Below are 26,746 nucleotides of genomic sequence, written 5' to 3'. Positions count from 1 at the left end.
ACCTTATTTTTGATGCACCCTACCATAGTTTCCAGGAGGATCGATCTGTATATGTATGCATACTTGTGTATAAGTTACTCAAAAAGTGCACCCACTGATAAGGAACTCAGTCATCCTATGTGAATACATTAACAAGATTTGAGCTCAGGAGATTACAAAGAGATTTTTTTTTAAAGCCAAGAAACCTTGTTATTACTTTCCTCTTGTTAAGAGTCATTACATGGTGCTTCATTACACATGCAAGTCCAAGATCTGCAAGAAGCACAAGAATTTTGTGTTACAGCATAAATGAAATTCCACTGAGATCTTTCTGGATTCATTGACCTTAAAATTATTTTCAAGCATGCAAAGCTATGTTACAGTAAAAAAACCCTTCATTAGCAAGACAGAAAGGGTACTTAGCACATTTAGACAGGCTTTTCCATAATTTATAGCTATCAACTGTTATTACTAATGTTTCTTAGAAGAATTTGCTAATAGTCAAACTACTTGCAAATGTTGTGCCAACTGATCAGAAGGACACCAACCAAGAGGTTTGAGCAAAAATTCAGTATTATTGCACTCCTGGAGCAACAAACATGCTCCTCACCCTGAAAAGCTACTGAAAGCAGCATGCAGTTTTACCTTCAATAACTCCAAGAAAGCTGAAGGAATGAAGTAACAGTAAGTATAGTTGTCATCTGTTCTTTTTTACAGACAGTATTACACCTTTGTGTCTTTTCAACTTTAAACCGTTTCGGTAATATTTCATGTTATAAAGGCATTGCAAATTACCTGCGTATACAAAGATTTTTCCAAAAGCTGCCACTTAAAAAATCTGAAATATGCCAAAAGCATGCTTAGCATTGTAAGAAGTAGTTCTACTTTTCACACACAGCTCTCTCAAAACTATTTTTTGATACTGCCTCTCAGACTAACTGCAAAATTCTAAGCAGAAAATAAGCAGAACAAGAGGTGCATTTTTTTTTAAACCAATGCCCTTCATCATCTGTAGAACATAGACCCTAAAATAAGTCTCACAAAAAAGCACCACAAGCAAGTTACAAACTGTCTTTCATGAAACACAAACACATTTTTGAGATCAAGAAAACACAGATGACACTCTGGTCACATACACTCTAGACCTGCTCTGTGGCAGCACTACCCTACACTGGTAACAAGAAAACCCTGCAAAATAAATGCAAACCTCTAAAATGGACTATAAAGCAAACTAAACTCAATTTGTTCATCCAGTCTCTTGCACAGATTGCAAGCTGCCACTCTTCTGGAAAAACATCAGCTCCATTTCACAAGAATACCTATACCCTACTGAATTTATGATAGTAAAATTTCTTCAGTTCAATTTCAGAGTAAAAACCAGACCAATTTTGTGGTCTCTGAAGGGAAAACCATAACTTGACAAGTACTCTGAATCAATGGGATTTTGGAGTGATGTTTGAATAAAAAATGCTACAGGTTTGGTTGTGTTTTTTTTTTTGTAAAATATTTTATTGAAAATACCTGTTGCCTGATGAATAATTGACATCTACCCTAAGAAATTCTTTCCCATGCCTACAGACCAAACTATAGTAAATGATAGTTATATACAGCATAGGAATCTTATAATACCAAAATTTCAAAGCCAAGACTGAAAGCAGGGGAACGGGCATCAAGAATAGTGCCAAGCCTTCGTTCCATCTATTACTAAACTGGCAAGAATTTCTACTACTTGATTAAAATAAAACTGAACTCCTCTACTTCCTTGCCAAAATTAGGGTGAAGTCTGTAGCAGAAGGCAAGAAGCCAGTGTTTGCAGATGGCCAACATGCTGTGCAATCCTGTTCTGGTTGAGATTTGCATTTTCCTACACAATCCTATGAATGATGCTACAGATGGACTTCAGGAGCCAAGGTCTACCCTAGAGCTCGGAAAGGGACAGCTAAAAGAAATACAGTAGTCCAGGTTATTGATTATTTACAGGCATTTCAGACCACATGAAACCTATAATGGTCTGAGATTGCTGAAAACACACGATGCATACACCAGCCTCCAACACGGGTCTTTCACCTGATCCTAGTCAAATGCCTTATCAGAGTTTCACAGCTAGGCTAGCAATGGCACCAATTCTGCCTTCATCTCTGAGGGCAAAAGAATGCTTTGGAGATGCAGGTGATACTTTTTGCATCCAGCATTGTCACACTCCATCCTCACACTGACTATATGTTTTCCCCACCTTTACTGAGAAGAGTTTCATATTCGAATTGACTCTTTCATTTGGGGAACACAGTTCCCAGGTCCAATTTCTCCAGCTGCTCTGCAGCCAGGCACACTCTCTGCTACTCCTGATTTCTGGCCCAGACATATGACTCTGGTTCTAAAAACACATGCATACTTTTATTTGTAAAGGTTACCGAATATAAATTATATCAACACCTATCGTAAACAAGTAGCACAGAATATGATAGCAGGGAGAAATTAGCATACTAGGTAAATAAGTCTAAAGACTTTACAAGTTCCTCATCTCAAAATAGCTCACTGCTGAAATATTTTCAGACTCATACAGAATCTTAAAAAAAAAAAAAGTCTTAGTATAAGTGATTTGCAGCTGAAGTTACATATCTGCATTTTTATTGAATTCAGAAGATGTACATCTGTTATAATCTGAAACAAGTTTATTTACAGATTAAAGATGTTAGCTGTTAGGTCTGCAGGTCCTGCAATGCAGACAGATTACTTGCCTGCTCTGACCACTGAAATTGGTCAATTACACAGATAAACATGTGCTGTTACTCTGTGTTCTGCCAACTGTTTTCACTCCTTGCCTCACCACTTAAAGCACAATACTATGAAGACTTACATATTCATTCCCTCTAAAAGCACCAACCTGTTTAACTGAAGTTAATGGGGAAATTCACAATGTTAAATATGCACAAGTACTAAGTCCTCAGAAAGATCTTTCACTCCTAAATTTAGAACATTTAAGCAGCATTTCTCTAATGTAAATATAACAGTATTTCAACATTTATAAAACAAAACAAGACGGTGATAAGTGCTTTTTGATTCTAAATATGACTTGCACTGCAATAGCAATTCATGGTCCCAAGTGAGATTAGGGTTTGTAATCTAAAAAAAGAAAAACAGACCAGACACAGACAGACAATTAAGCAAAAGGGTTGTATTACATGAATTAGATTGAATACAGTGTGATGTTTTGCATGAATTCTAATTTGAGGACAGTAACAGTTGGTGTTTATTAAGAGATTTTTCTACAAGGATCTTAGAAGCAGCATAACAACACTCACCATTCAATTCCTCCACAAGTCCTTCTATTCTATTTCTGTCTTTGACTGGCTCCAAGCATGCAGCCTGTTCTTACACAGAAGCATTGTCCAGTGATTCACACAGTACTAGGAAAGTGAACCATGTTCAAAGCTAAAGACAAGAAGGGTCCAACTGTTTTAATCCTAATTTGTAAGAAAATTCCTTCCTGACCTTCAATCAATAACCCTAAACTTAAAACTAGGACTACCAGCAAGGCCACAGAGTTTTTGAAATCATTAAGAACAACGGGAAATTCTCAGTTTTAGCGGCAATCAACATTAAATGTATTTACAGAGTAAGAAAGTGTTTTCCAAGGTCTCAAATAGAAATCAGTAGAACCCCTAAATATTTGCCATTTACTGCCTTCTTCTTTTTTTTTCCCTCCATACCCTGGCAAATATAGGTGCTAATTTCTATAAAATTATGTAAAAACATAAAAGGCCCACGCTACCTTGATTCTCAAAATGGCAAGCTAAGTCTTCTGACACCTACTGTAGAAAAATCACTTCATCACTACTACATACTATTACTATAGAGACTAAAAGTATAATTTTTTCTGAGTATAGGTTAATTTTGAAGCCATTGTAATAATACGTATAATTAAAACTACTAACACATAATTTCATTTATGCCTCCTACTACTTCCAATATGAGAAGCAATAAGTAGTACAGAAGATGTTTTGTATTCTCTTATATTAACCATGACAGCTTGCAGAGCAGACAGATTCCTACATGACTCTGTTGGTAAATGCCTCTACAGAGAAGTCTGACAATTTATCCCTACACTTTTCTGATTATTAACTATTAAAAAGTGGAAGGACATTGCTGCTTATTGCTGACAATTTAGTTTCTTTAACAGTCTTTTGAAGCATTCTGAAAATGCAAATTTATTATATCACTTATGTTGAAGCATCATGAGACATTTAAAAAACCCTCCAGCAGACTGAACAGAATTAACTTCAGGAAAAAATGTTTTAACTCTTTCACAGTATACTAGCAGTTATGCTTAAAACATACCAGTCTTTGCTACAACTTATGAAGTCGCTCAGTACAGGATTCAGATTTCCTGGTCTGAAATTGCTGGAATGACCACAAGTATTCCTTTAAAAAAAAAAAAAAAAAAAAAAAAAAGACACTTCCTCTCAGAGTGCTGTTACTTCAGAGTAACTTCTGCTAAAAACCTTCAATGTGAGACTCACAGCATGTTTAAAAAACAAAAGGAAAAACAGAAAAACAAAAAACAACACCACAAAAAACACCCCCTCAAAAAAACACACAAAAAAACCCACACAAAAAACAACCAATCAAACACAACACAACAAACAAACAAAATCACAATAACACACACATAACCCCACATCCCCAACCCCGCCCCCCAAAAAACACCACAACAAAAAATACAACTCGCACTTCAGGTAGTCAGCTCCTTCATCCTCTCTGTACAAGGGACTAGTGCAAAGACTACATTTAACTTTTACATCGTGTTTTTCTTTTCCTCAGCTGCTCCTTTTCTATTTTGATCCTCTACTGGCCGCATCAACTCTGATGAGCTTTCTGCTCCCTGATATACATAAACGATTATTATTAGGTGTTATACCTTTAGCAAGTTGATTCTCCACAATCTTTTTTTGGATTTGCCTTATTTAGTAGTTTTGCATTTAACCTGACAGCAGCTCTGATCTATTCCCCCCCACCCCCACCCCCCCGCATTACACTTTTTTAGTAATAGTAACTCCCTTTCTTCTGAAGTTTCAACATGCCAGCTTTTATTTTTTGGTCTTCTGATACTGTATCAAAATCTGGGGAAACAGACGAGTACTTTGTAGTTCTTGGAAGTGGCTCATAGGATGGCTACTTAACCAGTTCCATGCTGGGGGAAACACAGGACCGCTCGACACCTTCACAGCTTGGTTTCCACAGAATGGAAAGAGAGGTACACAGGCTGAATAGGAGGTGCAAGGCACCGTAACAGTCTGATCTCGACAAAGCTGAGAATAACACACTATGCCATTCAAACTAGCTAGTGGTCAGCTAATTGAAGTCCTTTCATTTGCAGCATGCATTCCCGTTCTGAGTCTACTACAATGACTTTAAACAGATTGAGCAGCATCAGAAACCATTCAGCTGCTCTTTCAGATTCCCCTTTAGCTACTTGACTCACTTTTATATATTCATGCTCTGAGTTTTTGGTTAGGTTTGGTTTTCTTGGTTTGGTTTTTTTGGTTTTTTGGTTTTTTTTCCCTTTTTATGCAAGCTGAACTTTACTAAAAATTACAAGAGCACAACTTCTGTAGTTAGCAGATCCTAAGTGAAAAGTTGTTTCTCCTCCTACACTTTGTCAAACTACTTTTCCATAGAAGCACTCACTATAGCATCTAAAATTTTGGTCTTTGCATTCTGCACCAATATAATGTTAACTCAGATTGCTTGGGACTAATCCAATTTCCTTTTACAACTACTTTTTCTGCATTTTTGCCACAAGAGTAAGTGTACTGTGTAAGGAAGAGGAAGAGAGTGAACGGCATGATAACTGTTGAGCTTGGGGGAGCATGGGAGTGATTGAAAGAAGGTATTACACACCAAGAAAAAAAAAAAAAAAAAAAGCAGCAAGATAAAGGCCTTATGTTGTATAACTTGAATTAAGTAAAAAACATCGCTCTGGTTTATATTATAGAACTTCTGTAATCCTTTTGAGAATACAGAGGGAGGGTCTAGAACATCATCTAGAAAGAGAATATGGCATTACGAACAGCATATTATACACATCTATCGCCTACCAGCTGCCATTCCCTAATTTTTGACCATGGACATTGTATGGCAAATAAATTTTAATTACAACATATTGGGAAGGGAAAAGTGTGAGCTCCATATTTAGGCAACTTCAAGAAAAACTGGTGAATAATTATGCAAGGAGAGACTAGAGCTGGAACACAGTATAACCCTGTATTTGCTCATTAAGTTTCCTTAAAATAACAAGAGTATGCAATCCAAGAGTGTTTATAATTCTTTACTGCAAAACCATAGATCAAACCTGATATTTAGGGGAAAAAAAATTAAACAATTTTATGTGGTTTTTTTTTTTTGGTTGGTTGGTTGGTTTTTGTTTTTTTTTAAGGTTAAATCTCTTCACTTGTGCAGAGACCTGGTTGCCTCTTGCTTCCTGGTACAAGATCTCTTCATTTACACCCCATTTTCATTTCCATTCTATATTGCAAACCTATGAAATGCATTCAATCTCAGTCACATATCTTTTGACAGCACAGTGTCCTACAACTCAATGTTCCAAAAATCTCATTGACAGTAAATGCCACAGAGATCACTGACATAGTAAGACTAAAAGAAGCAAACTATTGCTACAAATAAAGGTACTAAAGCTATACCAAATACTGCATGCACACATTTAAACCTTGCACCAATTTACATCAGAAGAATACTTCCGCTGGATTTGAACTGGCAGTAACTTTGAAATGTTTTCTACTGGCCACTGTCAAAAAGTACATCATAAAAAATACTGATATAGCTTCTATGATGTCCTAACAAGAAGTAACAAGGAAAAGACAAAAATTGCATATTTGAATCATCTGTGTTTCTACATTCAGTTCAGTTTATTCACTAAACAGAAGTTCCATGACTGATGGTACTGAAGTGTCATTTCCAGATACCTTTAGTGGAATTTTTTGCTGCCTGAGCAGGGAAGAACTTGCACAAAAGCCTTTTCTTCTGTGGGCATTTCTTGTACCAAACAAGTTGGTTTATAGTCACCTAAAATTTTTAATACTGCTATCCCTCTATCAAATTTGATTGAAAATAACCACTAAGCTCAAAAATAAGGTGATTGTTCCTGATTGCCTGAAACTTTTTTTGGCATAGAAACACAAAATGAAAAAGGGAAAACATGGTGGTAAGTAGACACATGGCAGGTTTTTATTTTTTAAATATATGCATAAATATATAAATTTGAGGCCTCCTAGTTGATAAAAACATTACCTTTGAAACATCAGAAAATGAAACGATGGCCATAAATTTTTAAACGAAATCATACCATGTAAAATCCATAAAGATTTATTCATATTTATCAGAGCAAAACCTTTCAATGCAATACCATACATAACAGAAACAACCCATTTGTAGGAGTTGGTTTCGTAGTAACTTTGAGGTTAAAAAAAAATGTAAATACTATTTCAGGCTTCGTTACAAATATCACGTGACATTTTCTAATTAAAAGTGACCAAGAAACATCAGCCTATGGACAATAACAGAACTAATGGATTTGACAAACAAAAATCTTGAAAATCTATGTTTTGCTTCTGTTTCAATAAGAAGTTAAACTGACATGCAAGAAAGAAAAAATAAAAATGCCTGTTACAACATGATATTACACCATATGGATTCCAGTCTGAGTCAGCATGGTAATTACATTTTCCTACTGAACACAGAGAAAGACAGAAGAAGTTAAGTGTTCCCTGCCCCTACATATTAGATTTATTTTTCTGGTCTAAGTATTTCATATGGTCTAAGTACTACTTAAGTGTGTCACATGCTCATTAAGCTATGCCAGGACCACCCAATAAGAACATTATATATATTATACACTTCACAAACAGCAGGCTGAAAAACAGGAAATTTATGCTAGCTATGGAAACAGAACTAGGAAGCTGAAATGCATGCTCAAATTTTCTTCAAATGAAAAGACTTGTCAGAATGCAACATTCTCTTTCATATTAAAAAATGGAATATGTAACAGCATTGACTTACCATTTGATATTTGAACAGAAATATGCTAGAAGATACCCATGTCCTTCATATAACTTAATGAGCCAGTATTTGCATTTTTACCCCTCAAGTGAGCCCAAACCCAGATATCTATTGTTAAAAACAAAGAAAAAAAAACCCTAAAAAAAATCAAAAAACCACAACCCACTGATTTTCCCTATTATGCAACTATGTTTTTAAAACAAAACTATAATGAGTTCAAAATCCACTAGTACATGAGAAATTCTCATAAGTCCAGTCAACTACCTTTCCAGTATATAATATAAACAACTCAAAGTTTAGGAGTTATATGACTGAAATAAGAAACCCCAACCCCATCCGTAGGCTTATTAAGGATCCAAACCAACCTTAAAAATATTTTGCTAGTTTAACTTAAAATTTCTTAATCTCACAAAATCTTGTGCTATAAGAACTTCTCCTTAAGTATGCAGAACATATACACAGGACTTGGTCACACTGTGGGCTAATACCAAAAATAATAAATCAGGAAAGTCATACAGAATTGCAAATACCAACATCTCTTGATATCATAAACATTTATTCCTCAGTGTTTCAAACACATTCTAAGACCATTTTTTCTTTTTTTTTCATTAAGTTTAAAGAGTATGTGAAGTTGTCTGAAGTTACCTGAAGTATGTGAAACTTAGACATTATACCAAGTGGAAGGAAGAGGAGCAGAAAAAAAAAAATTCCCTTCAAGAACCATAAACAACCCATGAAAAATCTGGAAGTGGATACAGACAGAAAGGACATTTTCATCCCATGTGTCATTTCAGGAGACTGCACAAAGCTGTGGAAGCAGAAACCTCCTTTGGGAAATGCTCTATCTCCTCTAAGGGCTCTGCAAGTATAGCTATGCCAGTCAGGCACTTGTGGCAGTTATTTGCTTTTTAGTAATCCATTTTCTCTTCAAACAGAACAGGTCTTTCATTTATTACTTTACAGTAGAGAATTCTAAGTGACTTTATTAATTCTAAAGAAAAACTTAATAAAAAAAATTAAGCAGATTACAGAAAATAAATTACATTATCAAGACAGAATTTCCAATAGCCCAAGTCTTGAAAGCTAGATGTTGAAGAAAACACTTCATAAAGAAAAATCTTAACATAGCACTTAACAGACCTGTTGTTTTACACTCTTTCCTGACATATCAGCTAAGTATCCTATACTGAAACTACACCACAGCTGATTTAGCATTTCTTACAGAATCACAGAATACCAGGTTGGAAATGACCTCAAGGACCATCTCGTCCAACATTTCTTGGCAAAGCATGACTTAGAATAGACAGCCTACCACCCTGAATCTTACAAGTGTTCGGCTTTGGGGAATCCACCAAATGGACATACATCATATATATTCAGCATTTCTGAATTAGCTGAGCAATTTCAGAAAACATTTTAGAACATTTTTAAACACTTTATAAATGCCTTTATAAATGCATTTTTAGTTAAAAATGAAACAGTTCTGGAATATTGCACTATGTGATATCTAATGCCAATAGCACACATTTTAACTGACTGAAACTCACCTTGACGATTTTTAAGCTTACATCTCCTAAAGCAATACTTTAAAAAAAACCCACAAAAACCTATAAACAGCATTTACAAAAACACGATAGCCACATAACCACTACCAAAAAAAAAAAAATCAGAAATGGAAGAAAATAAACTCTGGAATAAAGTGGACTAAATAAAGCATGGCTTGCTTGAGACTTCCCGTAGTCAGGCAAACATTACTGTTCACCCACATTTCAGGCAACCAGTTCAACAACCACAGGTTAACAAGCTGACCTCATATGGAACCACCAGTTTGCCAGGTCCCATTTCACACTGCAGTCCATCACACAATGCTTAGACTTGTCTGAAACAGAGCTTCAGAAATGTACCCACAAATGCAAAGTTAGTAAACAAGCAAAGTTCTTCAAGCTACACTGGTGTGAAGACCAAAACAATGGCATTTCCATCTTTCAGGTAAACCTTTAGATTAACTGCTTAATGGAAAAAAGAACAATATTGAGCACATGAAAGAACATTTCACTTACAGTATTTCTAATACTACCTCCAACATGCTTTCATTTGTGTTCAGCTCACATGAAACTCTCCGTCAGTCATGAAGGAAGTGTGCCTCTTCATGCTTTTACTTTTTTGAGTTTTCCCCTATAAAGTGAGTATTCTGTGTCCTAAGTATCTTTCAACAGAACCCCAAGAACTACACCTGTAGGCCACCTGCTCACAATAAGCAAATATGACCAAAACACAGAACTATTAGGAGACCCAGGAGAAACTGCACCTTCCAAGTAATTTGGAAATCCTTGTTTGGATTTGAATCCATATACTACCTTTATTTTTAACTAAGCCTGCTGCTACAAAGGATGTTGCAAAAAAAATTAAAAAAAAAAAATTAAAAAAAATCCTTCCCTGTAGAAATGTACAATTCCAGTACTTAAAGAGGGATGACTATATTATTTAATGATCTTCCTGTATAGTACAGAATACTTTGCAAAACTATCATATAAGCTTCCGACCAAAGACCTCAGTTTTACCCACAGCAGATCCCCATTAATTAAACCTTAAAAATATAACATTGTTCTATAGGTCAAACTTCTTTAGAAAGTTTCTGTGTTTCTCAAAATTGGTTATTTTCATGTCAAAGGCTGGAACCCTCTAATACTTTGGGGTAACAACCTGCTGAACTTATCATAGCAAATTATTTAATAATGCAATTCTAGATACAGACATATTCACTGCACTTATTCTTTAAATACACTGTCCTAATTTTGTCAAAAGACTGCAGAGACCTAAAGATTTCTTACCTACATTTGTAAATGTAAAAATAAACAAGCTAGGTGAAGTGTGCTCCATTTCCCAAATTCTGATTGTTCCCACAGGCCATTCAAGAAATAGTGATGTGTTAATAGCAGACCGGAATTAGTCATATTCAGAGAAGAGGCAGCTTGTAGAAAAGCAGCACAGAAAGAAGGCAAAAAATTCTCTGGTCCACCACAAAATGTTATGGCTCACAACTTAGAGTATTTAGCTTAGCACCTGACTTTTCTTCTTGCATTAGTACTAATCTGTATTCTGGCAGTGCACAGCTGTCCCATTTTCTAATATAGCATATATTGCTAATATAGCAATATAAAGCTATAGCAGAAGGTTTCCTACACTTGAATAACTTACAGTGTATGCAGCTGAGTTTTATATCTTGAGTTGAAATACAGCTAATCTGAACTAACAGGCTTATAAAAACCTGTAGTCACCTTATTAAGGTCAAGTCAATAAACATTTTTTGTACAGAGTATCCTCAAACACTTTCAGGACCCTTTCATTCTGGGAAAATACAGAGTTGTCCAGAGCAGGCCAGAATCTGCAGCACACTGAAAAGTCTTAAGATGAAAACTTGCCCCTTAAAATCACTGTGCCTCAAACGTTACGAAAATGCCTACATTTTCTTGACAAACTGAAAACAGTGTCAAAATAGGAAACTATAGCAAAGACATCAGATGCTCTGTTTCTCAGAAGGTTTGATTGTACATTTTCAAGACCTATGCTGCAATTTCTAACAGCCATCACGGCACTGAACTTAAAATAGTTTTTGAAAGTTCTGCCTAACAAAATGGGCCACATGTCTGAGGGCATCTTTGTTATTTCTTCTGTTGTACTAATCCGTTACACAAACAGATGTATAGACAAATACAAAAACCAGAGATGATGTTGTTTTATTTTTTCTGCTAATTTTTTTAATATAGAAATTAAATAACTACTTTTCCATTAGTTCTCTTTTGATCTCCAGAACGTCATTACTTTGTAGACTTTCTTCACTCCAATCCAGTATTTCTGAGCACAAGATTAATTATAAGAAAGTGCTTCTGTCATTTCTTAAAATAGATTCTGAGTGGGAGCACATGCCATCATGATGCTGTAACTCATCAGGAAATTATGATGCAGTACCATCTTATTCTAAAGGCACCTGCTAGCTAAGATATGGCCAAGGTCATATCAGCACTTCTCATCTTTTTCAGGGCCATTTTTCTTATCAGATTTAAAGAAGTCCAGCAAACAATTGAAGACACAGTATGTTTTTTCAGGAGTGAACAAATGTAAAAAGCAGCGGACATCAATCATTTCGAGTAACTTCAATTTTGCATGGAAGTTCCACTACCGGGGTGGGAAATACAACTGCAAAAATAGCAAGTGTAACTAACTAAAAAATGACAATGAACTACACCAAGGATTTATTTAACAAGTGAAAAATGGAGCTGAGGAGGGCAGACTTCATATTTTATTTACTTATTCTTTTTTTTTTTTTAATCATATGCCATATATATATATTATTTACCTTAAACTGTAAGGAAATGCTGATTGTCCAGGACCTTCATCCTTTCAGGTGTGCTTCCAGGCTTCCAGGCTGGGTGACCCAAGAACTTTCTGAATACTAAAACATTTTCATTTAAATGGCACTAAAATCGAACACTCCTCCTATTATAGTATTCAAACACTTCATAAACATTCTTGATATTTTCTCCTCATCTGCACGGCTTCTGAATCCATGGTAGAATCATAGAATGGTCAGGGTAGAAAAGGACCTTAAGATCGTCTAGTTCCAAACCCCCTACCATGGGCAGGGACACCTTACACTAGACCACGTCACCCAAGGCTCTGTTCTTGAACACTGCCAGGGATAAAGCATTTACCACTTCTTTCAGCAACCTGATCCAGTGCCTCAACACCCTCACAGTAAAGAACTTCTTCCTTATAACTAACCTGAACTTCTCCTGTTTAAACCCATTACCTCTTGTCCTATCACTACAGTTTCTGATGAAGAGTCCCTCTCTGCAATCCTTGTAGCTCCCCTTCAGATACTGGAAGACTGCTAAGAGGTTCTCCAGGCTGAACAGCCCCAACTTTCTCAGCCTGTCTTCATATGGGAGGTGTTCAAGCCCCTCTGGACTTGCTCCAAAACTCCATGCTCTTCTTACATTTAGGACACCAGAACTGCACAAATGGGGTCTCATGAGAGCAGAGTAAAGGGGAAGGATCACCTCCTTCAACCTGCTGGTCACACTTCTTTTGATGCAGCCCAGGATATGGTTGGCTTTCTGGGCTGCGAGCACACACTGAAGCTGGCTCATGTTCAATTTCTCATCAACCAACACCCCCAACTCCTTGTCCACAGGGCTGCTCTGAATCTCTTCTCCACCCAGCCTGTAGCTGTGCCTGGGATAGCCCTGACCCAGGTGTAGGACCTTTTACTTGGCATGGTTAAATTTATGTCTGAACTTCTGAATTTATGTATCTCCAATTTAGTGACAAGGATGTCATACAGGAGAGTGTAGAACACTTTGTACAAGTCTAGATAGATGACATCAACTGCTTTGCCCCTATCCATGAGTTCTGCACAGAACTATGAGGGCCATCTATGATGGCCCCACTATAGAAGGCCATCAAATTGGTCAGGCATGATTTTCCCTTAGTGAAGCCATGCTGGCTGTCAACAACCACCTTGCTTTTAATGTGCCTTAGCACGCTTTCCAGGAGATCCTGCCAGGCAAAGAGGTGAGACTGACTAGTCTGTAGTTTCCCAGGTCTTCCATTTCCCCTTCCTGAAAATGGCAGTTATATCTCCCTTTTTCCAGTCATAACTTCACCTGACTGCCATGATTTGTGCACATCAGGTTCCTAAAATTATCTCAAACCTGATCCTCTCCTACAGGGGGCCTAGGTTCAATTCTCACAGTCCCTGTATTTGCCTTCCAAGACTTGAGCAGTGTGGTCAGAGCCCTTGCTGGTGAAGACTGAGGCAAAGGAGTCATTGAGAACTTCAGCCTTCTCCAAATCCAGGGTAGCCATTTCTCCCGTTTCCTTCTGGAGAGTGCCCACATTATCCCTAATCTGTCTTTTGTTTGCAACATACCTATAACAGAAGCCTTTTCTGTGATCTCTGACATCCCTGGCGAGACTCAATTCTATCTGGGCCTTGGCTTTCCTGACCTTGTCCCTAGCTTGTCAGACAATGTCCCTATATTCTTCCTAGGCCACCTGTCCTCACTTTGACCTTCTATAAGCTTCCTTTTTTCTTCTGAGTTTCCTCAGCAGCTTCATATCCATCCATGGAGGCCTCCTGACCTTCTTGTCAGGATGCAATGCTCCTGAGCTTGGAACAGGTGATCCTTGAATATCAACCAGCAGTCTTGGACCCCCTGCCCTCTAGCGATTTATCCCATGGAACTTTACTGAGCAGGTTCCTGAAGGCCAAAGTTTGCTCTCCTGAAGTCCAGGGCAGTGAGAATGCTGTGTGCCGTTCTCACTGCCCTGAGGATCTCAAACTCCACCATCTTGTGATCACTGCAGCCAAGGGTGTCTTGGAGCTTCACATTCTCCACCATCCCCTCCCTGTTGATGAGCATGGGGTCAAGCATGACACCTCTCCTTGTCGCCTCGTCTATCACTTGCAAGAGGAATTTGTCTTCCACACAATCGAGGAACCTCCTGGACTGCGTGTGCCAGGCCATACTGTCCCTCCAACAGATATCAGGGTGGTTGAAGTCCCCCATAAGTACAAGGGCCTGCAAGTGTGAGGCTGCTCCTATCTGCCATATAGAGTGTTTCATCCACACAGTCATCCTAATCAGGTGGCCTGTAGCAGACCTCCACAGTAATGTCCCCCATTGCAGTTCTCCCTTTGACCCTAACATACAAATTCTCAGTTGGCCCATCACCCATCCCCAGACAGATTTCCATACTCTCCAGCTGGTCATTGACATGAATAGCTACACCCCCTCTGCGTCTAACTAGCCTGTCTTTCTTAAAGAGCCTATAACCTTCCATTCCAACATTCCAATCATAGAAGCCATCCCAACATGTTTCTGTAATGCCAATGATATCATATCCCATAGACATACACACACCTCTAATTCCTTTTGTTTATTCCCTACACTACAAGCATTTGTATATAGGCATCTGAGCCGCGCTCTGAATAAAGCCAACTCATTGGCTGGTAGCTCTGCATCACTCTAAGCATTCATTACATGTTAATGAACCCATGGTAACATGTAATAAACACATTTTTGCATATACGTAAAATTCAGGCCTTCAAGTACTATGCAACGCAATCCAACAAATACCACAGGATTCCCCTAGATACAGGGGTAATAAACGATTTTTAATTTGTCTGGTGGAAACTTTATAGAAGACTAGATCTCCACCAAGACATATGCCAAGAGGCTCATATGCAAGGTAACACAGAGGTTATAGCTGTGAAAGGCTACTGGTAGATGCTGTGTAAGAGTAGAGCACTGTGCACAAGGGTCTACAAATGGCTTGATACTACCAACTCAGAAATTTGCCTGTAGATCTATACTGGATTACAGAAAGTACCACAGAGTCAGTGACCTTGGGTTTAATTCCTTGTTAGTCTACAGGGATTCAAACATGCTCATTTATTTCCCAGGAGAGTGCTTTAATTAAGAATCTAAAACACCAGATGCTGACAAGCCTCTTATCTGCTAAAGCTAGGTAACTATGTAGGTAAAAAATAAACTGCTATAGCATCCAGACCATCAGCAACAAGGACCACACTATAGCCCAGTATGAGGGCACTGAACTGGGAGAGAAGACTTAGATGGATTATTCATGCTTTGTTAGTTGTCCTCTAACAGGAAAGAAAATGTTAGAATAGTTCAAAACACAATGATTTGAACTCTGCTCTCTTCTCTCCCACTGCATGGTTTAAATCGCTAATTTTGAAATACCAAAGCATCATCGCATCTATGGTTCTTTTTGGATCTAGTTTATGAAGTGTTACAGGGACTTGTTTGATTGACTATTTATATCTCCCTCTCTCCAGAAATACAAGACTTCCTAGAATCTGGGCACCTCTTCAGCCATGATTTCTAATTTCAGAAGTATATGGCTAGGGATGTAGCTCTTAATAGCACTGCTCTGTAGAGAGAATAAAGGCATTCCATTTTAAAGCATATTCAAAGCTTCTTCTACTTTTAATGCAGCATTCACTAGAGCAACCATAATATTCCCAAATAAATATTTGCAGAAATGGATCAACAGAATTTCCTCTGCTCTCTGGAGCACACGAACTCCAGTAACTCCACCTCACATGTCTAAAACAATGATTCAGCACCTTCCCCTGCCCCTAACATCCATCATCACATTATCTGTTAACACTAACCTTCTTGTGTCAACTGCAGCTTCTTTTTCTCCTTTTTCTTTTTTCTTTTTTTTTTTTTAATTAACGTTTTCCAACATACATCTTTTGGATCATGTACTATTTTTCACTTCACCCAAAATATCTCCAAAAATCCTCAATCTACCCTTACAACACACAAGAAAGGTAATATCCACATAGATTGACCAATGTGATAAATTAACTGTGAAGTATTTATTCATTCTTTTTAGAAACTGTTACATGCTTTCAAATACCACAGTAAGTTAAAACTACTTTGGTACTCTGCATCTTCACCATCTCATTTCAAATTCTTATTCCCTGGAGTGACTGGAGATGGAATCAGAAGTAAAACCTCAGGTGTAAGAGAAAGGCAAATACATAACTCCTTGTATGTCATGTCCAGCGGATTAGCAATGACTCAGCAAGTTAAGACATTTGCAAACATTAATTATTAAAAAAATATATAATCATTACTCTTAAAATACTATTTTTACTGCAAGCCTGTTCTTAAGTTTAGGGACTTCACTTTAGACATGATCCAAAACTAAAACTTGGATGACAATGACCAGGACAGGCCATGAGGACAATCAAAGGCCTCCTGAATCTGTGACAGCAAAGTGTACAACAAAAAAGATGCATTACATACTTCTAACACAGAGAATTGTATAGCTCTAAATCTAATTTGGACAGACTAGTGAATTGATACAAACCTTTGTTTACTACAGAAGACAGAAAACTATTTCTGCAGAATGTTAGCTATTCAGCTAACAAGTTCTATGCCAAAGTATTCCATTAAAGATGTATGGAACCAAAGAGAATGAGACCAAGGACAAAGCGATGTCCATGTAAAGCTTTCCAGAAATCCGAACCTCATTACTTAAGGTGAAAAGGCTTAGTAAGAAACAATATTTAAGCATAGAAAAATCCTAAAACAATACTCACTTTCTTTCAAGACAGAAAATCTGAAGTGAAATAAAAATGCGTGCTCTAAAAGCATCTCTCAACTGCTAAGTTTTGTTTTTAAAAATTATCTGCAGACCCTTCGTGCAGGGACTGTTATATAAATATTCAATAAATGACATGTCATACTCGCATTGACTGTGGCCTCTAGGATCTCTAACTTATAGAACTATTATAAGGTAGTATATACATAATTCTAAATGAAGTGTGTTTTACTAGTAAACGATATATTACAAGTCAGGGTGGAGTAGTCAAAGCTAATTATTAAAGTGAATCCAAGCTAATGCAAGAATTGAAGCTTATTCAAGAACCTCACGTACCAGTTTACTATTGGTTCTTGTCCTCAGAGGCTTAAAAAATTTTAGCATGTACTCTATCTGGCATATAAATTTCAAGACTTCCTTTTTATCTGAAAATTTGCAAAGTACTTGCTACATGAAGGAAATCTGCAAAATATATAAACAAAAAGATAATGTATCTTAGCTGAAACCATTTCCTACAGATTTACACAGTAAACAATACTATCTGTCACAATGCAGTACCTGAAATTACATCCAATACAGAATAAACTGCAGAACAGTGACAAACCGTGCAGTATTGTCAGCTTTAACACCTTTAAACCATGTCCTTACTTAAATGATCTTATCTGGGCACCCAATAAAAGGATTTTCTTCATTTACATTCACATAACATGGTTAAAAGGCCAGTCTGTATCTTAAGATGCATCATCAAATGCACAATAATTGACACTAGATAGCTGTGTAATCGTCCAGAGGAACATTAAGTCATATTACACTGACTTGAATGGAACTAACATGGTTAAAATGTCTACTTCCCCTTCACCCCCTATAAAGGAAACTCCTTGAAGTATGGGAGCTGAATTTCCACTTCTGATTCTATTGAAGGGACAAGAAAACAAAATTTGTCTACAAAGGCCCCTAAACAGCTAGAAAAATCTAACACATACAAGAAGTTAAAATGCTATTCACAAACTGTAGAAAAACAATTAGCCAAAAATGTAAACAGACAATAGATGTCTTTCCTTATTCTACAGGTTTACCAGTAAGTATTACAATAAGTTTACAGTACTACTACCAGTAGTAGATTCTGTGTTCCAGAATCTATGGTAAACTATACAGTGGGACATTGCTTCCTTGCACTGTCTTGTGTACTTCCTTACACACCTGTATTTCTTTCTGAAGAAAGGGGGGATACAGACTAGTGCAACAAGCTACAGAATTTTTTATAGGCACTTTTTTCCTGGCAAAAGGCCCCATACAAAGGCAAACTAGGCTTTTCTACCTGACTAACAGGTAGATAAAAACATGCAGCAGAATACAGAACCCAGCCTAACAAAACCTACTTTCTATAAGGAAATTACTAGCTTAGTAAGTGAAAAGCAGTGGATATTGTCTTCCTTGACATCAGTGAGGCACACACAGTTAGCTTTCCTTCACTTACTAAATTGTCTTTATCTCAACCCACAAGTTCTCCCACTTTTGCCCTTTCTGATTCTCTCCCTTATCGCACTTGAGGGCAGTGAGCAAGCGTCTGTGTGAGAACTCAGCTGCATGGACAGGGTCAACCCACCACAGTAATGTTCAGCGATTTCTTCAATGACCTCCTTTGTACAGCATTAAGGCAGTACATACTCCAGGTATAACCTCCTGGACAACAGACTACATGAAAGTTCACCGGCTGCAAAATGAAAGAAACACAGAGCAAAAGAAAAAAAAAAACCAAACAAAAAAAAAAAAAACTTGGGGTGGGGGAATCAACATTAATACCATGGTCAAAAATAATAACTTTTAAAAGCAGTGAGATAGGGAAACATAATCTCCTTGGACATATACTAAGAAAAGAGGAATCCAAAGTATTTCATCAAGTTGCCTAAGAAGTCATTCAGGAATGCAAGGCAAAGCAGAAGAGGTGCCTTGTCAGCTATCAGATTTTTAAAAAAAGAAAAAAAAAATTGGAAAAAAAAATAAAAAGAGAAAAGAGAAGAGGTAAATATGACAATGAAATCCTAAGACTCCAGGCAAGATCAACTCAAAGCAGTTCCAAACAAAAAAGTTTCAAGAAAATAGACACTTGACATTTCTACTAAATTCTATGAGAAAACTCTTAATTAGTCATATTCAAGAGGTTCTCACCTCACCTGTTTAAATTTTAACCTGTTACCCCTTGTCTTATCACTAGTCAGTAACAAAGAGACCCTCTCCAGCATCCTCATAAGCCCCCTTCAGATACTGGAAGGCTGCTATGAGGTCTCCACGCAGCCTTCTCTTCTCCAGGCTGAACAGCCCCAACTTTCTCAGCCTATCTTCATACAGGAGGTGCTCCAGTCCCCTGATCATCCTCGTGGCACTCCTCTGGACTTGTTCCAACAGTTCCATGTCCTCTTTATGTTGACAACAGAACTGCACACAATACTCCAAGTGAGGTCTCACGAGAGCAGAGTAGAGGGGCAGGATCACCCCCTTTGACCTGCTGGTCACGCTCCTTTTGATGCAGCCCAGGATACGGTTGGCTTTCTGGGCTGCAAGCACACTGAAGCTGGCTCATGTTCATTCTCTCATCGACCAAAACCTCCAAGTCCTTCCCCGCAGGGCTGCTCTGAATCTCTTCTCTGACCAACCTGTAGCTGTGCCTGGGATTGCTCCGACCCAGGTGTAGGACCTTGCACTTGGCATGGTTAAACTTCATGAGGTTGGCATCAGCCCACCTCACAAGCGTGTCAAGGTCCCTCTGGATGGCATTCCTTCCTTCCATCACATCAACTGAACCACACAGCTTGGTGTCATCGGCAAATTTGCTGAGGGTGCACTCAGTCCCACTGTCCATGTCACCAACAAAGATGTTGAACAAGACCGGTCCCAACACAGATCCCTGAGGGACACCACTCGTTACCCGTCTCCAGCTGGACATAGAGCCGTTGACCATAACCATCCAGCCAGTTCTTTATTCACCGACATATTTGATCAACAAACTCTGCATCAACACACATACACCCAAAGGGAAAAAAATAAAGAAGTAAATAGCACGGCTAAGACAAATTTCAGTGTAATTGGTCACACTATAGGTAACAAAAGATCTGACTGTCAGTCCCAAAGAAAGCATGTCTTTGTCAATTCACAAAGAACAAGACTTACACAAGAACAGAAATAACAGTAACTGAAAAGTATTTTCAATTCAAAAGTAGCAGAAAAGCACTGAAAAGCCATTTCCGGTATTTAGCCAGCACAATTTAAACCACATTAAAGATGAAAAGTCAGATATGGAAGTAGAAGACAGCAAAGGAATCTGTTGCCCTTACTTCTTTATCTTCCATTGTTTTTAAAGAGGAGCTACAGTGTGGGGGTTTTAATGCTTTATTCTCTTGCAAGCATTAAGAAAGTGTGCTCACACATTTTGCTTAATGGTGGAGAGGTGAAGAACTGATGAAAATCTTGGGAGTACTTACCCCCCACCACCTTTTTTTAAAACTTTGGGATTTTGTATCAGTTGTAATAGGAGCGACAATTAAATTCTGAAACCTCATCAAATACCTAATAGTTGTATACAAGCTAATAAAGAAAAGTTATTAAAATTAATGGAATCTAATGATCTCCTGAAAGAAGACAAAATGCTAGTAAAGTAGGAGCAGATTCACAGGTCAACCAGACATCACCAGAAATAGCACAATCACTTCAAAAACAGGAAGTCAACCATTTTGAATCCAGGAAAAATAAACAGCATGTGGTTCTGTGAGCACGATAAAGTGAATGGAGGGTAACTGAGTTTTGAACCACTGTATGTAACCTCAGGTCATCAACTCAAATTTCAATCAGTGGACAACAGGTGGTGCACAAGGCTACCAGATGTGATCATATCCATTTAATTTTTAAACAAGTGTAACTTCTGATTTTTCCAACTGAAATTTGATAAAAGTGTGCTGCATTAGCAATCCAAGTTTTGAAGGCCTAACAACAGTATATTCCCTAATAACATGGAACACTACTGCCTTTGGCAAAGACCATTTTTACCTCATGCAATATTTAAAAAAAAAAAAAAAAATTAGAAATCCCACCTTCTTTCTACTGGCAGCAACTTGATCACATCTCTACTGTGTGGGCACAAGCATTTTTTCATAGTAAACCGAGAGAAATTCGTTGAAAACTAACTTGGCCAAAATACTATCATCTGGATCAGCTTGCATTTTGTTCACCACATATATGAACAATTTTTCTGGAATAAACAAGATCATAAGGACAGGATTAGTTATCTAGGTGGGATTAATTTCAACATAAGAAAGACATGGAACTGTTGGAGCAAGTCCAAAGGAGGGGCACAAGGACAATAACAGGGCTCAAGCACCTCCCATATGAAGATAGGCTAAGAAAGTTGGGGCTGTTCAGCCTGGAGAAGAGAAGGCTGCATGGAAACCTCATAGCAGCCTTCCAGTATCTGAAGGGGGCCTGCAAGGATGCTGGAGGAATCTTAATCAGGGACTGTATTGATAGGACAAGAGATAAAGGGTTTAAACTTAAACAGTGGAAGTTCAGGTTAGAGATAAAGAGTAAGTTCTTTGCCGTGAGGGTGGTGAGGCAGGGGGGTTGGAACTAGATGATCTTAAGCTCTTTCTAACCCTAACTATTCTATGCTTCTGTGATAAATAAAATGAGTAGAAGATGAACTAATCATAAAGAAATGCTAAGAGAGTCAGTTCTTGTCTACTCTGAATAAGGTATTCTGACTGAGAGAGTTTCAAGGAGAGACTATTGGGATTACAAAAATTTGGTGTATTTAGTTTATTTCTTTTTATAAATACAATTACCTGATTTTGCCCTTGTTAACCAATGTGTTAAAACTTTTCTAGTGAATGGGAAGATTGAAGATACCTACAAAGGCATAATCATTAAGTATACAAATCTTCTTCTGTAGATAGTCTGCTTTCCATTGACAGCCTTCTAGCCTCACTTGTATAACCTCAGTCTCTACGTTCTTTGATAGAAGCTATACTTCTGATTTATGTAATGTGGCTATCAGTCCTGTCTATACGGCCTTTTTCTCCTACTTCCCATAAAATTCCATTTTTATTATCTTTAACATTTTGTCCTAGAAGGAGTGGTTTTTAATGTTAGAATTGCTTTATCAGTGACTACAGCATTTCACTATTTTCTGCTAGTTAAAAATCATACATCTACTATAGATGTTATCTTAATACTGAAGATGCACAGCCAATACATAATTAGTAGCCATGGAAACATGTAATACTAAACAAATGCATGGACCAGCAAACTTTACTAGAGATTTGTAATGAAATAAAGCCTTAAATAAATGCACATAGTTCACTGACCACAATTATATAACTAAATTACATATTCTTCATCATCCTAATCCCTCCCCATTTTTAAGGGAATATCAGGAATCCCAAAGGCTGACTTACCAATTAGCTGATGCTTGTGACTAGTTGATCCATCACATGGATAACAGTCCACTCAAGAGAAAGGCAATAATTCTCTTCAGGTCAGCAAGAAGGTAGGCAGGACAAAAGTGAAACTAAAATATTATCTTGCACCCAGATGTTTAAATAGTTGGTGTACAGACAGGTGTCCAACAAAAGAAAAATAAGTCAATCGCTTATCAACTGCCATTTAGTCCACATCGGGTTAGCATTCTCTAAGTTATCCTATTAGCTAATTTAATTGGTAAGGACAGAAAAGCTATACTGAGTTTAAGTAAGATAAGCGTGCCAAAGTAGCCCCTCAAGCAGAGGGCAAATTAGATCTGGTAGAAATAGGCAATTTCACACACATATACACAACATGCACAGATACACACATATACTTACTTGCTATACTTATCATATACAGATATACTTATTCGATATAAAATATAATACATTTTATATGTACATATATTAATTACATGTATATCAACTTCAAACTAGTTGTCAGGCATGCTATACTAAGTTACAAAAACTAAATGTTAAAAGTTTTGACTATTATGAAGTAACACATTAATCAAGAGACCCTAACTGCCAGTAAATGCATAACACAGTGTTCACCTTTTCCCAAATTTAATGCTGCAGAAGTCTAATTTTCATCTTCTCTAGTTACCTACCATGTGCCAGTTATCAAACGTTCAGCTCTTTGTTAAGCACAAATGTCTATAACATAGCCTTCATACTCACTTAACTACTACTCACATGAGTTAAAGAAGTTTACATACAAAATGGGAAAAATATGTCTTGACTTAATCTCCTCCTCAGAATATTTTCCTATAATGGGCAAATCGTGCCCTCCTTTCACTATGTTTTTTCCTACTTACCATTCAGTAGAGGCAGTGTCTTTGCTTCTCAATAAGGACAAGCTAGCAAATACCAGTTAGAGGATAACTGACCTGACAAAGCAACACTTACAAGAAAGGAGACAACACTTGATTAGATAAAGAAGCATCAAGACTATCTTCTGAATTAATGTAGGTGAAGTGCAGAAAACCAACATGAGTACATCCGTTTGCACTGTGATGAGAAAGCGCAAGTCCCTTCTCTCACCCTTACCTATCCCACCTGTGCAAACCAGAGTCTCCCTCACACTGGCACATCTGAGGTCCTTCACTAAGCTGTTTTAATTTTTAAAGACTGCAGAAAACTAATCTCCCAGAAAGCAGAGTAGTTTTCCGTTAGCTTAGCCACTTAATTTTATTTTACATAGACTCAAAAATGGCAGAATAGAAGAGTATGAAAGAAAGAAAGAAGAAGGTCTAAAAGATTTACAGTAACAGAAAAGAATTGCTAGCCTTGCTCATCATTCACATAGTAGAGCACAAGTTTGCAGAGCCCAGTGCTGAACCAGATCACACAGCTGATTCAGGAGGAAAGGATCCTTTTTTCTGTCAGGTTAAGTTTCAGCTTTTTCAGTTCCCTGCCTACATAGCCACACAACAGGTTATCCCAGCACAGTGCATCATGGCAGTAAGAATCAACAGTGATGACAGAACTACACCTAAAATTCCACGAGGCACAAGATTAAATCAGGATAAAGTCCTGTTGGGCTCTAAAACTGTGACCAGTTATAGCAGACTGCATGGTACACCAGAAGAAAATTATCTCTGAATAACACAGCATGAGAAGCAGTGAATGTACAAAGATAAAATCCCTGACAAAGTGCTGCATGTATTTTCCTAAAGACAAGGAAGATACAGGGAGGGCCTGTTCAAACTCAGTATTAGTGTAAACATGCTTTTTCTGTTATTCTTCATCTATAGCTTTTATAAAATATTGTAATTGTGCAGCTTATTTTGGATGTCTAAAATACTTACTACTGAACTTTACTTTAGGCTGGCTTAAGTTAAGAGTTATTTCAAGGCGAGTTAACAAAAGCATCTCTTACACCTGTTTAGGTACTTTCTCTAGAGTATCCAAAGATTCAAAGGACATGCCCTCACCCACACCACCCTCACAAAATGCACAGGAACAGTCCAAGAGCCAGTATCTTTGCAGATACTACTTACTGGAAGACCTCCTCAGCACTACGTACTGGAAGAGCTCTCTGGTATGCACAAGAATTGTAGGAAGCACACACAGTTCTGTGGAGGCAAAAATCAGCAAATACTGTGTCTATACTATTGTTTCTGTTTGGTTCAAGAGTGTGGATTTCCAGCTATCTCCTGATGATGCCAAATCACCATACTTAGGTTCACAATGCAGAGGATCAAAGCACAAATGCCAAATTCATTTTGGATAAAACTAAACAACATGTACTCCAAGAATGCATCTAATGCACTGCCTCTAACCACTACTTACATTTCACTCCATGGGTTTTGAGCTAGCATGAGGCAAAATAGCACGTGAACGGTGTGAATCTTAAGCTCCTGGTAGAAAGTCATTTGCTCTACAAGTCTGCTTCTCTGAGGCTGCACTACTTACCAACGTAGACTTCACTTAAACTGAATGAAATCACTAAAGGTAAGATACAGTCCTACAGTCTAAGTTATAGTGTAAGTTACAGAATTACAGTCAAAGGACTTACGTAGGTACAGCATGAAAGCAAAGGTTTGTTGGTTGTTTTATTTTAATCACCTACTCATCATTGAAGAATTAAGAGAGCACCTACTTATCCAAATACAAAGAATTTCTGCATCTGCCTGGTTTTTCCTGCAGTGGCTACTAGTTGGAATGTTACCATCTAGGGGGCTAAGTTTAAACTCATGCTTTGAATGGATTATAATATATATTTTGCTACTGCCTCAAACAGCTCCAGGCTGATGTTTTCACAATATCTTAAACATAGAGGAAGCTGTTGAATGTGCCCTAATTGTTAGATACTTTCTAGATGCTAATGAGATCTCACCCATTCCATTTTAAAGTGGTTTTGTCTACATATTTTTCACATGCACAGCTGAATTTAGTTTCTAGAGGGTGAAGTACAGGTAGAACATTTTTAGCAGGTGTTTGGTGCAGAAAAAAGATCTTAAGAATAATCTAGAGACTTGCTAAAATTATCAGGGAGGGTACCAAAAGCTGCTACTATTCTGGTAAGAAATACTGAAAGTGATTACTATTTCACATCTAAATCTCCCTTATGATTTGACGAGTCCTTACAGCATCTTATATATAACAATAACAAAACATAAGACACACTATCAAGGAATTATGAGATTTTGCTAATATTAAGGATAATCCATGATGTCCCAGTTTAATGCTATACTGAAATTTGCCTCAGACGCCTTTTCCAGAAAGATGTTCTGTTCATCAAAGCACGCCAAAAAAAAAAAAAAAAAAAATCTACTTCAACCCTTTTCTGATGAAACAATGGTGAAATGACAACTAATATTTTCACTAATTCTCTTTGATCAGCTGCCAAGCCAAAGAGAAAAGCCATGTACTGAAACCATTGTGCATAAACTAGAGCTATACCCTTCAGAATAAAGAAGTAGGAAAAGGCAGGTTGAAGCTTAACTATCACAGGAAATTCTTTAGCAGTTGTTTTTTTTTCCGCAGTTGCTTTCAACGCGAACTTTAAAATTTCCATTTTTACCTTCGATGCTTAGGAAAAAAGCTTGAGTCTTACTCAGATAAGAAGCTCCTGCACATTTGAAACACTAGTAATGATGTTAATTCTTACCCTGCTGGAATTTGACTGACAAGATCAGACCTTAAGGTTTTACAGCGTACCTCCCTGATGCAGAACAGAGTATGCTCCTGAAAAACACGTGTCAGAATAACATTAGGTTCTGGAGCAGTTTAAATATATCCAACTTGAACAGTATATATATCTTACTAATATGACCATTTCCACCTTCCTGAAGCTCTGTGCCTTGCCTTCCGCGCAAAGAATTATGCCCTACAGCACTACTCTGTAATCTCACCTATTTGAAAAAGTTACAAGATTTCTCTCAAAAATCTCAATACATTCTTAAGAGTCCCAATTTATTCTACATACCTTTTACTGGTTTCTTCTTTTCTTTATTTTCCTAAATAAACACCAGAACAAAAATCTGCATGTCCAGAATGGCTTGGAGTCCCTTGAAATGGGAGGGATTTGC

At 37.5% G+C, this 26,746-nt stretch overlaps 1 protein-coding gene across 24 annotated transcripts in view; it reads right to left on the bottom strand.

The window, feature by feature from the left end:
- The window catches only part of GPHN (gephyrin), a 292,216-nt gene that overhangs the window by 255,595 nt on the left and 9,875 nt on the right, over positions 1-26,746 (bottom strand). For 2 of the 24 annotated variants that reach the window (XM_061380395.1, XM_061380398.1), the window contains exon 2: positions 26,326-26,402. The exons of the other annotated variants lie outside the window; for them this stretch is intronic. The gene's annotated coding sequence lies outside the window, so the exon portion shown is untranslated. The remainder of the gene's footprint in view (positions 1-26,325; positions 26,403-26,746) is intronic. 24 annotated transcript variants of the gene reach the window in all.

This window comes from Neopsephotus bourkii, unplaced genomic scaffold, assembly GCF_033783945.1.
Source record: "Neopsephotus bourkii isolate Nb327-2 ecotype Australia unplaced genomic scaffold, CSIRO-AGI_Nbou_v1 NB_1792, whole genome shotgun sequence".
Classification (NCBI taxonomy): Eukaryota; Metazoa; Chordata; class Aves; order Psittaciformes; family Psittacidae; genus Neopsephotus; species Neopsephotus bourkii.
Note: the sequence above shows the minus strand (reverse complement) of the source record. Positions and strands in the feature narration are given on the sequence as shown.